General features: G+C 43.9%; 1 long non-coding RNA gene across 1 annotated transcript in view; it reads right to left on the bottom strand.

The window, feature by feature from the left end:
- Nucleotides 1–15544: 15544 nt before the first annotated feature.
- The window catches only part of LOC144140876 (uncharacterized), a 144343-nt gene continuing 141632 nt past the window's right edge, over nucleotides 15545–18255 (bottom strand). Inside the window, exon 5 of the long non-coding RNA XR_013316378.1 lies at nucleotides 15545–15758. This is a non-coding gene — a long non-coding RNA (uncharacterized LOC144140876). The remainder of the gene's footprint in view (nucleotides 15759–18255) is intronic.

Below are 18255 nucleotides of genomic sequence, written 5' to 3'. Positions count from 1 at the left end.
TGAGGCAGCGTCGCCGTGTCTCGGGCTTTCAAACGCAACTTACCAGCATTCAGCCTCAAAAGTCCGTCATCGTGGAGAAAAATGTCAACCCAGGAAGGGGGACGAATTATCTTCTTGTCACCAATGCAGACGTTCGTGACTAAATTTTGGAAGCGTGCCACGACGACCCGTCTTCTGGACATCAAGGCACCACCCGCCTTATTTAAAAACAAAGAGAAGCTTCTACTTATCCCGCCTCAGAACCGATAGGTCCCACTACGCCCGCAACCTCCGTGACTGCCAGCTACGAAAAACACCACCGACGAGTTACGCCGGGATACTGCAGCCCAGTGTCGTCCCAGCCCTTCCAACAGATAGGAATGTACGTTTTCGGCCCGTTTTCTTCGTCTCGATCCGAGAACAAGTGTAGTGTCGTTCCGATAGACTACGTGATGCGCTACGCAGAGACCACAGCTATTCCAAGGGAGACTGCACAGTAAGACACAAAGTTTTTTAAAAACCAAGTTATGCTGTGGCCTGCAGCCCCCGTGGTGCTAATCACGAACCATGAAACGGCCTCTACTGCGGAGCTTATTCAAGGAATCTGACGCCACAGCAACACGGATCACCGAACAACGACGGCGTTCAACCACCAAACAAACGGACTAACAGAACGCCAGAACGAGACAATAGCGGATATACTATGTAGTACGTCGACGTTGAACACCAGTCTTGCGACGAAGTGCTGCCGTATGTCACGTTTGCGTGGGACACTCGGCTATCTAGGAAACTGATGATGATGATGGTTGGAGTTTTTTGGCGCAAGGCCACCTGGGGCAAAGAGCGCCAAACAAAAGTATCTAAAAGAAAATAGTGGCTACTAAATCCAGAATAACAATAGAATCAATTAACAGCAATGGTGATGGCTGGTGTAGAGGGCCAGATTTGATTATGCGTGATAGGAAATGAGGTTTAAAAACTTGACGTCTGACAAGTACTCAAACACACGTTTCACGGAAAACATCGCATCGTCACCCAGAAACAGCGATGAATGTAGGGGAATATGTTGTCTGTAGAGTTCTCTGAAGTGTTTGTGTCTTGTTGCGTGAAGTGCCTTGCATGTGATTAGTATGTGTACTACGATTAGGGCCTCACCGCACATGCTGCACTGGGGTCTAGAAGATCCCGTCAGCAGATACGAGTGCGCTGCATGGGTGTGCCCTATCCGCAGCCTACCCAAGGCGACTTCTGTGTGTCTGTTGCGTGAGTCAATGGTGTATGGTCCCAAGCGTGGTTTTACAACTTGTAACTTGTTATCTGTCTGTTGACTCCAGTGTGTTTCCCATGTTCTACGCAAGTGTTATCTTATGTGTGGCTTGAGATCTGTATATGGTACGGTTGTTATGTCTACAGTGTTCCTCAGTGCAGCAGCAGCGGCCCTCTCGTCTGCCAACTCGTTCCCAGCGATCCCAACGTGTCCTGGGACCCAGCAGAGGAGCAGCTGATGCTTCTGCGCATACACAGACATGATAGTGTTAAATACAAGATTAACTATGTGGTTTTTGGGGGGTGTATGCGATGACAGTGCGCGAACAACACCCAAGTAATCTCTGTAGATGATAGCGGTGTAGAGGCTCTGTAGAGGCTCTGTAGCGGTGTAGAGGCTCTGTAGCGGTGTAGAGGCTGGTTGGGCTGCCCGGGGCAACCCAGGGGGGGAGGCGAGGGCGGGTCCAAATCCGACTCGCGGTACTGGGTTCCCACCGAAACAAGACGCCGCTCCGCCCCCCGGCGAACTGCGTCGGCGTACCTCCCCAGAGGGAAAGAGGCGAACCTCTTCCGCTCCTCTGGGAAGGTGATGTTTTCGTTGACTTTCAAGGCAATTATCTGTTTTTCCTGTTTGAACTTTTCACAGCTCCTAGAATATGCAGCGTGTGGTCCCTGACAGTTCGCACAGGTGAAGTTCTCGGATTTACAATTGTCTGTTAGATGATCATGTGCTGCACATTTTGCGCATGTCAATTTACCACGACAAGAGGTTGTGCCGTGCCCAAACCGTTGACACTTGAAACAGCGGCGTGGGTTCGGAACGTAGGGTCGCATTGGACATCTCAAGAAACCTGCGTTGACCGACTCAGGAAGGTTAGAGCGGTCAAGTGTCAAGATTATGTGCTTGGTTGGAATTATTTTATCATTTCGGCGTATGGTGATTCGCCTCACTGCTGTCACGCCCTGATCTCGGAGGCCCTCGAGGAGATCTGCTTCAGTCTCATTCATTAGATCCCGATCAGAGATCACGCCCTGGCAGCTATTGAGGCTGCGATGGGGCGTGATCTTGATGTCAACATCTACCATGCGTGTTTGCTTGAGGAGGTAAGAGGATTGTTGTTTGTTTTCTATTTCTATCAAAACTTCTCCCGTTGTGTGTTTCTTAGCCTTGTACGACTTTCCGATAAGGTTTTCAAGAAACTTGGAGATTAGAAACACAGACTGGGAAGTGATGGGCTTTTTCTTGTCAACAGATTCCATGATCAAAAACCGCGAGAAATTATCAGGCTTTGGGAGAGAGATCGATTGCAGAGGAGGAAAAGAAACTTCGGTTCGGCCCCTTTTCGCGGGCCGATCACGTTTGGGGGGGGGGGGGGGGGGGGGGTTTGGAAAATGCCATATGATACATTGGAAAGCATAGAGACGGGGGTACTTTCTCCTTTGACCTTACCCTGGTAGTCAAACAGGTCCCGGAGCTCCCTGCCTGGTAGACAGGCAGGGAGCCCATCGGCCGGAGCTTGACCAAGGCTCCGACGGCCACCGTTCACGGCTTCTAACCCTTCACCTTTCAACTCCTAGCCACGGTAGGTGACAGCTTAAGTATGGGGGGCTCGGGGTACGCGGTGTCGCCACTCACCGTCACCAAGATTACTCAAGGTGCCCCGTGCGGGGCTATCTAGGAAACTACGCAGATGTCACCGTTCGAACTTGTCTAATGAAGACAGCCGACTACGATGCTTAACGGCATCCTTCTGCATGTAGTCATACTTTCGCATGCAGCAGACAGCGACCTCAACGCCAACGTGCAAGGATACTTTTAACATGCGGAGGAGACCCGCCAGCTCACCCGAGTTTGTACTACGGACCAACAGCTGGTGCGCGCCAGACTCTACAACCTTCGACAACGAGTAACACCCAGGAAATGGTGTGTGGATTGGAATCCCATTCGACGTCGCCGGCTCAGTGAGAAGTTTCTGCGACGGTATTACGGATCCTACCGAATTCTGCGATGTGTTGGCCAGCTTTCTATAAGAGGTGACCCCCACGGTGATTTCAGAACATCAGAACAACACACGCGGCGCGAAGTGTTCCGCATGGTTCGCTTGAAAGGGTACTAGGCGATATGACGGACTTTTGTTTTTTGTTCGAGCTGTCGTTTTATTTGTTATCGGGTCGATGCACTCTTGAAAGGGGGGGGGGTAAAGCGGCTAAGCATGCGTTTGGTTTGTTTATGTTTTGTGCTACCCGGCTGCGCCAGGCTGTGTTATCTGTGGGCCACGTGAAGCGCGTGCTCCATTCTTTATTGTTTATGCCATACATGTTATCTACTTTGAGAGGGAGAGTGTTTCCAAATAAATTCACTAGCAAAGAATAATATTCTTTGATCCACACTGTTCTGGAAGTAGTTCCATGGTTCGAAGAATCCTTGCTCCCGAAGATAAATGCCCGCAGAGAAGACGCCGCACTATTCGCTTTGCCAACAGCAGTGGGGCTCTTCGATTTACCGTCTCGGACTCACCGCGGACTCCCCGAGAAGCAATCCGGCATTCGATTTTCCCATGTATCCCTATGGCTTCGGGGAATCCTCGGCCTACCCGCGGAGTATTCGCGGTGAGTCCGAGACTGTAAATCGAAGAGCCCTAGTATGCGCACGTCACTTTGTTCTGTAAGTTGTTAGGTGAGCAAATGCTGGCTCCAATAAAGCTGCTATTCCCTCAAGACAGCTGTACTGTTCTTGGCTAAGTGACAATATCACTTTGTGAGTTCAAACAGCGCTATTCAACCACCACTTTTTCAATGACTAGTTAATTGCGTGCATGTACCGTTACCGTTTAACGAACTACCATGCTCTCGTAACCAATGTTCCGACGTCCGCCCGTCTGGCCTTCATAAACGTGGCCGGAAGCCCGTAGCATACATTACAACACACAGACAACACTATGTACGAACTGTTTCCTCGGTTTTTATATTCGGTTGTGCTTTTGTGTACGAGGGTCTTCTGAAACCTTCCACTCAATAGCCGCCCACATTTTCGTAGGCTCACATCTGGCAGGGAAAGCAACTCGTGCATCATATTTGGTGTCATACTCTTTTGTTTACGTGAAAATCTGTGAAAATAGTCTTCCAGTGGTCTTCCACACTATCCGCCTTTTGCGTCCTGGCCTTGTTTGCCATTTTTGACAATTGAGACGGTTTTCGTGCAGTGGATGCAGAAATAGGCTCCGCAAAAGCTTAATGGCTAAGTAGCCTATTAGGAATGGCATACAAAACTATGTCTTTATACCGCGTTTTCTGTGGAAGGAAGTGTGGTTCATAACGGGCTTTGATGAGATAGGCGAGTGCGCCGAACACACGTGCAGCTGCTCAAACCTTAGGCTTGTGCACGAGATCACTGGGGAATTTTTTAACAAGCAAGCACCCATTCCTTGCATCAACCGTGTCAGTCGCGCTCTTAGAGGGCGACTGACACTATTGCATATTTTTCGCGATACTTAGGATGTAGCTGTTATTTTTAATTTCCGGTGGAAGTGTCTGTCAATTCTGTCACCCTTGAGCGTGCCATTCATACGTTGCCAACAGTAGTCGCCTTGCAGAGGACAAGCCTAATCGCAGTTTGTGGCTTTCAATGTGGGCCTTAATAAGTTCTTCGGCCATGTTGTGAAGGCCGACACTGAGAAGACGGGCCATGGAGGTTCTCATGGGTAATCCTGAGGCCTGGTTGCAGGTTTTTCGGATGACTACGTTGACTTTTACAAGTTCTGTGTTGGACAGGACTGTGTAATGGGTTGCGTACGTTACGGAGGAGATGACAAATGCTTCCACGTGTCGTATGGTGTGCTGCTCGTTCATGCTGCCCTGTCTGTTGGAGATTCTACGAATCATCTGCGTTACTTGTTCCGCTGAGTGTTTCAGGTGCTTTACAAGGATAGTGTTCCTGGTATCCGCGTAGATTATCAGCCAGAGAATTTTGAGGCGTTTTCTAGGGTGTATAGTGTAGCCACCCAGTTTATTAATATTGTCGGTGGAGTTCTCGCCGGTGCCCTTTTTTCTGACTAGTAGCAGCTCTGATTTTTTGCGGGGTGCAGCAAAAGCCGCATTACTGTGCATATTTGCTAACTATATCGGATGCCTGTTGAAGGCTGTCCTGAAGGCCACGCAGCGAACGAGAGCCATCCCAAATTTAGATGTCATCTGCGTACAAGCCGTGTTTTGTATTGGGAACCTCGTTGAGTCGCCTTGGAAGATCGGGCAGTGCTAGGAGTAAAACGAGGGGGAGAACACTGACCCTTCAGGGGTGCCCTGTCCCCGAAGTGAATAAGGTCTGAGGAGACATCTCCAACTATGAGTACTGCCAAGCGGGTCTAGAGGAAGTCCGCAATGTAGTCATATATTCATTGTCCACATCCCGTTACGGTCCAGTGCTGTAGGATCGTACTATGTGCCACGTTGTAAAGTGCCCCCTTGAGGTTCATGGCGAGGATGGCTGTTGCTGAGTGGCGGGAGGCTGGAACTTGTATGTCTTCCTTTAGCTAAATCCGTAGGCCTTGTGTTCCAAGGTGCTTTCGGAACGCGCACCTTGTGTTTGACATCTGTCCTGTATGGTCCTAGTGTTGTTGAAGGCTCAAGATTGTGATGCGTTATAGAATTTTCCCCACGCACGAAGTGAAAAATATCGGCGTCATGTTGTCGATGGGGGGAGATTTTCCCGGTTTGGGGATGATTCTGTCTTACACGGTTTTCCAGACGATAGGGAGTTTGTCAGAGCGCCATGAGGAGTTAAAGTGGTCTCTGAGAATTTGCATGGCGCTGTCGTGGGGGTTTGCCAGGAGTTTGTAGGTGATTTTATCTTTCCCAAGAGTGCCCAGGAGTGGGGAACGCCTGCAGCTATTCTTATCTGCTACTATTGTCTTATCACGCCCGACCATCCTGGCCCTATACACGAGTCACCTGAATTGTATTTTGTTTCGTTCCAGTTTTCATTTTTTATATACATCATCAATTCTAGGCTGCAGCCAGGAGGCCACCTAGCTAACTAAGTGTTTGAGGTACTGTGCTGCATAGTCCCAGTGATCAGGTTTAACAGCAGCCGCTGCGAACTTGTTGGTGTTGGAAACGAAAAGCGAAAACATTCGTTGGCGGAGAATTCCGCTCGCGTTACTGAGCCCCCGTTGGACAAAACGTTTCAACAGCCGTCTAACATAGTGCGCCAGAGAGCCCAGGTCTAGCTGCGGTGCGTTAAACGCACAGCGTTAACCGTTTGAATCACAGCAGCGATGGAAACTGTTCGCAACCATCGACTGCTGTACACCGACGTGCATGTACAATCTACATTGGATTATTGTTTGTGGGATAATCTGGGTATGAGAAACTTCGGCGCCCAAGGCCGTGTATATACTAAACAAAAACTAGCCTCGACCGAGTGAATTCACAGGTTGGGAAAAGAAAAAATAAATAAAAACAGTTCAGTTATTCCCCCAGTCGTGTGCTTCCCAGATAAGATGCGGGTATGGAACAACCAGTCAACCGATTTCGCGCAACTTTAACATAAACGAAGACTTGTGTAAGCCGGCACTTGAAATCCTCAATAAACATTCGAATTAATAAGAAGAAGCAAGTAAGTTTGTTTAGGGTATATTGTTGTTTGATAAGCTCCCAGTTGATAAAACCATGTAGAATTGGAACGACGACACGAACGAACGAAGAAAGTTGCAGGTTGATCTGAATAAAACAGCTGCATGAACTTGTGAAACGGAACAGACTGCTTTTATAGGCATAATGGAATTTCCAGAAGCCTGGTTAATGACTGCGATGCTTTGGAATTGGCCGTTCTTGACCATGACCCAGACACCTTCGTGATTACGGAAACATGGCTACACGCGGATGTAAGTGTTGCGGAAATATCAACTCCTGGGCGCACAGTAGTAAGAAAATATTGTAAAAAGGGGTGGTGATGTCGCCCTTATGATTAAAAGTAATATGCCACAGATGATTCCACCAGTTTAAATTGCTATTGATTGAGTGTAGTAAAAATAAATTATTCAGTCCTACAGTCTTCATAGGTGGCGTTTACCAGCCCGTTGGTTGCCCCATCGACGGATTGTTGGAACCTAAGAATTTCATGAACTCGCACTGCACCAAGATGATATCGTTCTACTACTAGGGGACTTAAATTTGCCGGCTATCGAATGGCTGTTTCATTCCCCTGGCTCGATGGAAGCCGCCAGTTGTGCATAGCTACTAGTCTTGTCTTTTGTTATAGCCTAACACAAGTTGTGACAGATTGTACCGTGAATTGAGAACTTCTTCGAATATTGATTTGGTCTTTCTTTCTCCCCGATTATTGTCCTCTCAAGAAGATATTGTTAGAGCAAAGACACATTTTAGAGTACTACGCTTAAGAAATTTTTTACAGAAGAGCACGAAGATTGTGGCGTTATGTTAATCTCAACGAAAAGCGACAGCACTAAATGGAGGGTGGGAATATTGGCAACCACGTCGACAGTTTCAGTGCCTTTTTTCGTCCTGTTTTACGCGAGAGAATGGTACAGTTCTGCGCTTTGTATATATCTCCAATAGGGAACCAATAGAGAAAAGGGAAAATTGGTGAAGAACAGATTCGTGACTTGCTCCTCAACATTGATATTATAAAATCACCCGCACGAGACGAAACACTTAACTTGTTGTACAGGTATGCGGAGTGGGTTCCCAACTTTCCTGCCATATTATTTCAGTTATCGGTAATGACCGGCATTTTTCGCATTCCCTGGAAGCCCGGCATAATCGTTCCCATACACAAATGTGGGCCACGAGCAGACGCCAGTCACTACCGTGTTCAAAATTACTGCAACCGAAAGTACCGAAACATTCAAATAAACATCTACAGCATCACAGAATGTTACCATACGTTTAGCATGGATTCCGAAGAAAACTTTCCACGACATCACAACTTACCAAATTGTACATGACCTGTTCAACCATATTTATTTATTTATTTTATTTCTTTTAAATACTGCCAATCTCTTGTCGGTACTTTCGCAGGAGGGGCATCGGAAAAAGACACAGTAAAAGCACACAATAAAAACATCCGTAAGTTATGCATCTCTTGGGATACGCGTTACATGGATGCCTTACATCGACGCGTTACATGGAAGTTCTCACAATTTCAAACCAAATGAAAACAACTTCTAGCCAAGTTCTAACAACAAAGTTCTAACAATAATTGTACTACATCCAAATGTTTACAGTGTGAAAGAGTCAAAATACCACATTCTAAAACAATCTATTTTAGCAAAGATGACTACCAGAGTGCCATGTGGGTTCCGAACGCAAATATTCTTCAACAATAGATGACAATTTATTAAAAGTACTGCTGCTAGTATCCATGGCTGCTAAGCAGTTCCATTACCTTATTGTTGCTGGGAAGAATGAGTATTTGAAACATTCCTTGCGGAATGCGTATTCTTCTAGTATTTCGGGGTGCACTTTACGCGTGGGTGTTGACTGTTTAACTGTAATGTATTTGGAGGCATCTATGTTGGTTTGCTTAAACTGTAGCTGGTACATGAATCGATGAATCGTAGGCGTGCTAGTCTTGCTCATTTTTGCAGCATTAGTATGTCTGCTTCTTCAAGCATTTGCTTTGGTGATTCCGTTTGTCTAAACTTGTTATAAATGAATCAGACGGCTTTTCTTTGAACGCTTTCTAGCTTCGCAATAACTTTTGTGTACGGGAACAAAACAATGTTCGCGTATTCAAGAACAGATCTCAGGTACGTATTGTAATCTAACAGTTTAATTTCGGATGAATATAGCCGAAGGCATCGTCTCAGAAAACGTAGTCGTTTGAACGCGGTTGCTGTAACGTTATAAACGTAGGAATCCCACCTGGGATCGCTAGTAAAGGTGAAGCCAAGGTACTTATGATGACTTGTTCCAGGAGGTGGGCTGCTATTGATGGTAAACGATAACTCGGACCATTCACGTTTTGTTGTTACTCTCATTATAGCTGTTTTGTTTACATTCACTACCATTTGCCAATCTGAACACCAGTTTGATACTATTTCTAGGACTTTGTTTAGGCCAAGATGATCTTCTGGAAAGTATATTTCATGATAAATTATACAATCATCCGCAAAAAGTATGACGTGGACGGGAATTCGACAGGGCAGGTGATTTATCAAAATTAGGAATAAGGTCGCGGCAAGAACACAACCTTGGGGAACGCCGGATGTGACGGGAACTGCTGTGGATACTTGGCCATTGAAATTACCAAATGTGTGCGACCAGTAAGGCAGTTTTGAATTCATTTCGTAACGGAGCCATTGCCTAACGTACATTATAATTTTTCTACCTGTTTTTTATGCGAAACCTTATCGAAGGCTATATTTATTTATTTATTTATTTATCTGATACCAAGAAAAGCCTGATATAGAAAAGTCTAATTGGATAAGGTCGACCTGTTTTTGGTTGTTCAGACTTAAGGATAAATCATGGGTTAGTTCTGTTAGTGGCGTGACAGTATAACGCCCCTACGGAAACCATGTTGAGAAGTTGACATGATTCATTTGTGTTCAATATATACTCGCGTGCCCAAACTTATATAGTGTTGCTAGACCTTGAAAGGGCATTTGATAACGCTTTTTATCCGTAGTTATTGCATAAAATACTAGCCATATCAAAATCCCCTAATTACAAGATGGTTCATGTCTTACCTTAACAGAAAGACCTGCGTGGTAAAATCCGAAAGTTGCACCTGTACTGTCTGTAGTACCACAGTGTAAGGCACTTGGACCAATATTATTTCTCTTACTTATCAACGATATGCCTACCAACATCCCTGTACCACTGCTCTTGTTTACCGACGAATGTGTCATTTACATCAAAGTTTACTCAAGCAAAGAACAACAGGAACTTTACTTGAACCAACAAAAAATTAAAAAGTGGTGGAATGATTGGCAAATGGTTAAAAACCCTGAAAAATCTGTCTGCATGTCTATTTCGGGAAAAAACCATAACCTTAGGTACTAGCACTACATCGATGTCGGAAAGCTTGATAACGTCCAAACGCAGTAATACTTGGGTTTAACTTTCCTATGAGATCTACGCTGGCGCGCGCACACAGAAAATGAATGCAATAAATCACTGAAAGACCGGTTGACGTAGAGGCGGATCCTAATCCGGGAAAGTTCTGAACTAAAAAGACTTGCGCTCAGAACTGTAACTAAACCAGTTATTGAATACGCCAAAATTGTTTGGAATCCATGCATCAAAACAGACTGTTCTAAACTTGAACGAACACAGAGGCATTCTGCCAGGTTTTCATTTAATAAATATCGTCGCATTCACTCCCCAACAGGCTTATGTCGATTAGCTGATCTGCGGCCACTCAATCTCAGAACTAAATGCGAACGTTTAAAGTTCCTGTTTGCAGTTACCCATAATCAAGTAGATATTTAGAAAGACGACTACTTTGAGTTTCTCATAAACACGCCAAAAAGGCTCTGCCACAGTATGCATTTTTCCCTCCCCTTCGCCCTAATGATTGCTTCAAATTTATTTTCTTTCCCAGGACAATATTAAAATGGAATTCACTGCCTGACTATCTTGTAACCTTGATGTTATCAACTGCTTTTATGAAGGGTCCTAAAGCTACTTGTTGTATTAAACCTACGTGAATTGTTTAATATGTGTATTTACGTTTGTGTGTGCGCATATATATGTATAATATATATGCTGAGTCTCTATTGTGTCTATGGTGGCGTAGAATGAATTTGCGAGTTCATCCTCTGTTACTTTCGCATCTATAATTCATCGTTGTATGGCTTTCTGATTTAGGGCTCGTATAAAACTTAATTGCATCTCTATTTTCTAGTTATTTTTTTCTTCTCCTCTGAAATCCCAAACAGGGCTGACAGTATGAATAAATGAATAAATGAATAAAAGGCCACTAACTCTCAGATGCGTGATTTCAGCGCTCGCATTACATTCACACGCTGTTCATTGGTCACCTTCACATCATATCCTTCCCTGTGACTGCCTAGGAGTTCTCGGAGTCAGGTGCTAGCGAGTCCCAGGAATCGAGTTTGGGGTGCGTGTTTACGCAGCAGAAAAAGTCGCTAAGAGAAAGACGGGAAAGAGGCGGTAGTGGTACAGGTTATTGGTTACCACAAAAGCCCACGGTCCAATGGTTGGTACTGTTGATGTAAATAGGTTGTAAATAGCATATGGGACACAATATACCAGCACTAAACGCGTTATACCGGAGCTTTTTTTATAATTATGGTGCCAGCAAAAAGAAACAGCTTGTCTTTGATCCAACGTTGGCAGCACTCGACCGTTACTCCGGCAGCAAGGCGGACGAGAGGATGAAAGAGTCTAACTGGCGCACTCAACACAATGCAGCCCACGGCCCGGTTTACATCATTGAGAACACAAGTCAATATACCAATCGCATGTATGTCAAGGCCGGTGTGGTATTTTGCTTTAGTTGTCTGAAGAAATGCCGCTCGTGAGTCTTCAATCCACGCAACGGGGATCTTGGGTTTGATCGCCTGAATCAAATGCTAAGGTGCAGCTAAAACACTGATATCTCTGTTTCAGCTACAACTAATGCGTCACTGATGACCGAAATATTTCTAGGCTTTTTCGTCTTGCTTGTTTTTTTGTTAAAATCGTAAGTCATGACGAGAACGCAGCTATGGGGGCTTCGGAACACGAGATTTATTAAACACAACAAGATTGTATTTTATCCCCATGACCATTTTAAGAACTTAGGTAAGGTTTACAAGCATCAAGTTGATGTTTACAAGCCCTAATGTGCAAAAATACGTACAAAATGTAAGCCAAGATACCCTAAGCGGGCTGTTGCCACGTCCGCAGCGCTAACAAAGGCTCTACTAATTTCTAGTCCTATTCCGATGAAAAGTCGGGCCGCCGTATGGGGTATTTATTGTCCTGGGGTTACAAGTTTTAGCGCCTTGCTTAGACTCCTTTGCGTTTTAACCCGCCAATTCGGATGTTCACTCCCTGCTTTCTGTTTCCCTGCACGCAAAAGACGCAGGTAGTGTTAGCCGAGCTCTCCACTGAGTACTGCTGCCAATTAGCAAACCATGTCAAAAAGCACGAATGGTCCTTACATCTTAGAGCGAAAGCTCTACTCCACCGTGTCTTGCAAGTTTGGATGATAAACCTTCCAGCAGAAACCGACCACGCCACCCCTGCTTCTCGCCATGTCCGTAAGGAATTCAGGGATTGCAAGAAATATTTATAATGACCTAAGAAGTCAACAATATTTTCGGGTGTGTCTAGTTTCGGGCGTATATGCGAAATTCTGGCTCTGATAAGCCTTCTTTGTCTCGCCCTGTTCTTGCAGGCGTGGCCAGTTATGCTAGTACTACAAGTTATGTAGCCAAAGCTCAATTATTTGAATTTAAAAAAAATACCCCCGATCCCCGATCCTCCCTACGCCAACTACGCTAGCACGAATAAAATAAAATGCTCCGTAACAATCCTGGCTGTGCTAACGCTTCTTTGCACCGCGGAGATCTTTTAGAGCAGCCATATCATCCGAATAATACAAGCGATGTAGTTCGACCTTTTTTAAGTTATCTAAAGCTATGGCAGACATCTGATCTTCCCAATAGACGCAAAGCTGGTTACAAATGAAATCGGTGCTTCGGCACAGAAATAGACGTCTATTTCGTCTTGAGGTATCCGACCGCCGCAAAAAAAAAAAAAAAAAGAAAATGTATTTTTTTCTGAAGTACGAAATGACCCCAGATACCCAGATGGCAATGAAATCCGGAAGCTGCCCCCTGCCTTCCGATGCTTCACGACGCTACGTCGACACCCATATCTCACGAGCATAAACATCGCTGTTCTTACATCGGTGTCCCTACAAACCTATAAAAAAACAGATTTGTTGCAAGTAACACCTTTTTTTTCTAATCGCATAAATGGATATATTTGGTGGTACGGAGTATAAAATAAATCATTCACTTCAAATTGTTGATCAACTCGCCCTTTCGCTACAAACGACTAGCCTCGTGGTTTGCAAAGTTGGTAGACCGGCTGCTCAAGTAAGCGGTGGTACGAGGTTCGAGTCCTGGACTAGGACAAATTTTAGGGGAGGAGTAGCTTGGGACCGCACGATCTCCATCCACGTCCGTGCGCATAGCAAAAAATCACATAGGCACCGGTAGGAATTCGAGCCTGTGAATGGTAGACCAGACAGAGTTAGTGTGAGTCGTTTTACCCATTGGACTACGACCATGAGTTAGTACCCAAAAGTCAAACGGCTTACTCCCTCGCCTGTAACGGTGAGGAATACTTTAGAAATTTCCAATGTCCGTCCGCATTATCCGTGCGCACACGAGCATCAAGCGAAAATCAAGCGAAATTCTATTTGAGCCGTGATTGGCAGTTTCATTTAGGGAATAATCAAGGTACCACGCACGGCTCAAAAGAAATGATGGTCGGGGCGCAAATCGGATGTCACTCGGGGCGTAACTTGGTGGTCATTTCGAGTCCCCATGCTCAGCATTCTAGCCATTATCCATGGAGTGGAGATTCTGCCATTTTCCTTGAACTGGAAGTTTCTGAAAAAGCCGTGTAGCTTCCATTTGTAGCCGTAGGGCTGCATTAAAACACCTTAGGCATTTCCCTAAATCTCATCGAGAAAAAACACAATTTCAGAAAATTATCTTACAAAAATAAAAATATGCGTTTTATATATCTCCCCATCAAGTAAAAATATTGTATAAAGACAGCAAAAGAACTTTCAGAATATGATTTAAAAATAGCGTGAAGGATCAAACCGTGTAACCATCAGCATTTTCACAAGAATACAGATTCAGGAGAAGTAACACGTTTAACGGATATATTAGAGTAAATAAAGGAAGAAAATAAACATTACTTTCGAAAACTAAAAATAATAATAAAAAATAAACTCTTCATAAAAATGATTTTACAAGATAAAAAATACGCACCTTTTGCATATCACGGAAATTCTGAAGACTAAACGAAAAACTGCATTGAAAAACAGGAAACAAGATTTGCGAAAACAATTTGCGAAGGAGCGAAGCGTGTACCGCTCTCCACTTCCACAAAAGCAAATTTGGCTGAAGTCACATCGCTAGCAGGTATGATAACGTAAACGGAGATAATTCGTTAAAGAAAATTCGAGAAACAAAAAATACAAAATACGACATTTCAGCGAAAGGACAAAACAAAATCAAGAACATGCACCTTTTGCATCTCGCCCTAAAAGGAAGCGTAAACAAATGATTCCCGCAAAAGAGCTTAAAACTTAGGAAAAGACTAGCGCAATTCAGCGAACCTTGTAACTAGCTGAATTTCCAGAAGAGTGCGGATGTTGCATAAGTAACACCTGTAGTTGTTGTAGTAGCGTAAATAGAGGTAACGAGTCCTGCAGAATTTTTAAAAATAAGAAACGCTAAAAAAATAACAAAAATTTTACAAAAATGATTTGACAAAGTTGACAAAATTTATCTTCGCACCTCCCTGCAAATCGAAGAATAAAAAGAATAGTACGTGAAAGAACTTTCAAAATACGTATAAAATTGCCAAATAGGCGAACTGAGTAACATCCTGAATTGCAAAAAAATGCAGATTGGGTGTGACGAGAACCTTAATTTGTTATAAAAGGAGAAGTAGAGCTGGAGCAGAACTTTAGAGAAACAAGGAAATAATTACAAAAAAATTCACAAAATATTTTTACATGACTAAATGTGCATTTTATATATCTTTCCCCAAAATCAAGAAATAAACGAGAATAGTCCGGAAAAGAACGCTGTAGATACAAATAAAAAGAGCAAATACGCCCGAACCCTAGACTATGCCGCGAATTTTTGAAAAATACATCATTTGCGATGTAAAGGCACTTCATCGCTATAGTGATATTTAGTTTCATCATTAGCGAAAAGAACTAAAAAATTTAAACGGAATTGAATACTCCCAAACCGTTCGCTAGTCATAGCGACATTTGGCTGCAAAAAATCACACTCAATACAAGCGGTATGAAAATACAGTTCTCTTTATTTTTGTAGCTTTTTTTTGTAGCTTTCATATTTAGCTTTTTCAAAGAAAGGGGCCTACCGAAAAAAAGAAAGTGATGGCTAGTGAAAAGCACTGGTCCTGTGTTTCACACTGTCTGCATCTCAATTGTCACGACGGGTATATTTTTTTCTAGATCTTTAAATGCAAATGTTTACCTTGGCATTATACATTTGCTAACCAGTTGTCGGGCTGCAAGAACGACACCATTTACAGAGAAAAACTTATGTCCAATTTTTGCTGATAATTTCTTTATTTTATTTTTTATTCTTTTTAAGTTGATTTTTTGTCTTCAATACAAGAGAGGACGTGCACTTTGTGCTCGCCTGCGTCGCCACATATTCTTTTAAATGCCTCCTCGCAATCATCTTGGGTTTCTGGTGATGCACCTTTTTTCGCTCTGTAGCGGACCTCACAATACTGGTGGCTAAATAATTGATCTGAAAGAAACAGAGAGCATTATCTGAAAATCTTGTCAGTACTAGCTACCGAAATATCAAACTGAAAAAGAATTGAATAACATCTTTCGGGGGGAGTACTTTCATTTAATCATCGAATTTTACTTTTAGCATGAGTGCCACCGAAATATATTCAGATAAAAAACAATAAATTTGATGTGGCCAACCATTATCTATAACGCTTCGGCCGAACGAAGCACAATAATTACGGAGGTGTTCCTCTCGTTTTGCATAAGAAAAATCAACAACGGGGCCTGATTTGTACATTTACACAGACAGCAGAAACAGCGCACCGTAGGGGACAAGGACGGACTCCGCAACGATCCGCTGAATAGCAACAAAAGGTTTTACTTCCGGGAACAGCTCATAAAGGCAAAAATAAGGGTGCGAAAAAAAAGAATTGGCGAAGTTTCCACTATGCCGCGCAACGCTTGAACCATTACGATGCAAGAAGATTTATTTCTGATAAAATACTAAAGGACAGAACACCATGCATTACGTTAGTTTTGAAATTGTCTATAACACGCTCCGCCGTGGGTTTTCAGTGTGGCTATAGTAGTCATCGTCGTATTTATCTATATTTTCGTATTGCTTATGCATGAATGGCGGGCCCTGAACGTTTTATCTGCAGGTTTTCACATCTCTGCCAAAGTGTAATGCGTTACACGGTCTGCAACCGGCGACAAACAGCTTCGCGAACTGGGCGTCATTAGCACTAGCTGTCTTATGCTGCTCCCTTGAGGTGCGGACGCATGTGACCTGTTTTCTTGGTATTTTTCCAAGCTAAAAATAAAATAAATGAATTAAAATTGAATAATTACCTCTTTAGTGGCAGCAGCAAGCAGGCATGTTTGTATTCAAAAGTAGAACGAAATCGTGTTTCTTGGAAGTTTTATTTGGCAGAATACTTCTAGCGCATCCGTACCCCGAGATATGGAGCTGCGAAATTTAATTACCGTTCGCATTATTACCCATGCCAGACAGTAACGACCAGCCCAATGCTCCTCCATTTTGGTTCTTGCTTCCATAGCGGTTCAGAGTACAGTAGATTGGGATAACGTCAGCCAATACTGAAAGGGTGCCAGTTACGAGTTGTGGTGTATTTCTGTCCGGTTGTCAAACCATACACCGTAAACACCCCCCACGTCACAAAAAGAGGAGCTTCGCACCGGTCTTCATCGTCTAGCGTGCGTAATCCTGCGAGCGGCAATTATGCTTCCCAGTTCGATATCTCATTATCTGCCATTCGTTATCTCCGAGTTGAAGTTATCGATCTCTTGTATTGCAATGCGCTAGAAGAATTCGGCCAAATGAAACTGCGTAAAACCATAATTGCGTCCAACATTTCAACACAAGCATCCCTGCTTAAAGCAGCCACTAAAATGTTAATTATTCACTTTTAGTTAATTAGGCCACCGACAACAATAATTGCCACCTTATTCTGTGTCCCTTTGGCGCATAACGTCACTTTAGACGTGCGTTTGACGTAAATCTAAGCGCATAACTTAAAAGAAAACGTGTCGATTTTTGTCTCATCACCCTGCATAAATAACAAAAAGAAAGCAATGAGTAAATATGCGCAGGGGTAAGTGGTTAAATATACCTAAGCTACAAATACACGCATCCTATGCAAGACTATCACGCTGTGATAAAAGAGTTCTATTAAGGCACTAAAACCTGGAAAAATACCGTGCCGTATTCACTAACGTGCAACCTGGGGAGGGTCTAAGAATGAAGTGTATCAGTGTATTCTTGACGCCTTGGCATTTAACCCAACGCAGATGAAACCATTGGCGGCTAGAGGTATACAGCTTTGCTGTAAAAGTTTCTTGCATTGGAAGCACGCAGATCTCTACCGCGAGACGTGAACGAGTGCCCCGGTGTTTTTTAGTACGCGTTACTTTCTAACGCGAGGCGTAAACGAGTTTCCCCGGTATTTTAGTATCGTGACTACATAAACTACGGTTACCACGACGCCGACGGCAGTAGGCGCAAACAGCCCCAGCCTGGCTTCGCCCCTAAAATAAAAATTTGAAGGCTTGCGTTTCGCAAATTAAGGTGTTAAGAACCTCGGCTGCTGATGTCGGGTATGTTTTGTTTACGTAGGGGATAAATAAAGTGAAGGGTGAATTGCAGGTTTATGGTTTCACAAGAAACTCAAGGCGTCTAAGCGGGGTTGCCTTTTTTTCTAGATTGAAGTATAGGAATGTTTCTGGCCTTATTTCTTCGGAGGGAGAGCCCATGCCAAGTAATTTGGAAAAGGGTAAGCGAACCCCTTCCCTCTCGAGTCTTTCTCCAGAGGGAAGGGGTTCGTGTGGGCATCCCAGGCTATGTTTGCATATTCTAATTTTAGTCTTGAGTAGGATTCGTAACAGAGAAATTTTACATTTGGTGGTGAGTCACGAAGCTTGTGCCTCAAGAAACCCAACTCAACTTTGCATAACTTTGTATAAATGCTGTGAGCGTGTGAATTCTAGCA

This window comes from Haemaphysalis longicornis, unplaced genomic scaffold (genome assembly GCF_048455015.1).
Source record: "Haemaphysalis longicornis isolate Haplotype H1 unplaced genomic scaffold, Haemaphysalis longicornis Haplotype H1 scaffold_53, whole genome shotgun sequence".
NCBI classification, from domain to species: domain Eukaryota; kingdom Metazoa; phylum Arthropoda; class Arachnida; order Ixodida; family Ixodidae; genus Haemaphysalis; species Haemaphysalis longicornis.
Note: the sequence above shows the minus strand (reverse complement) of the source record. Positions and strands in the feature narration are given on the sequence as shown.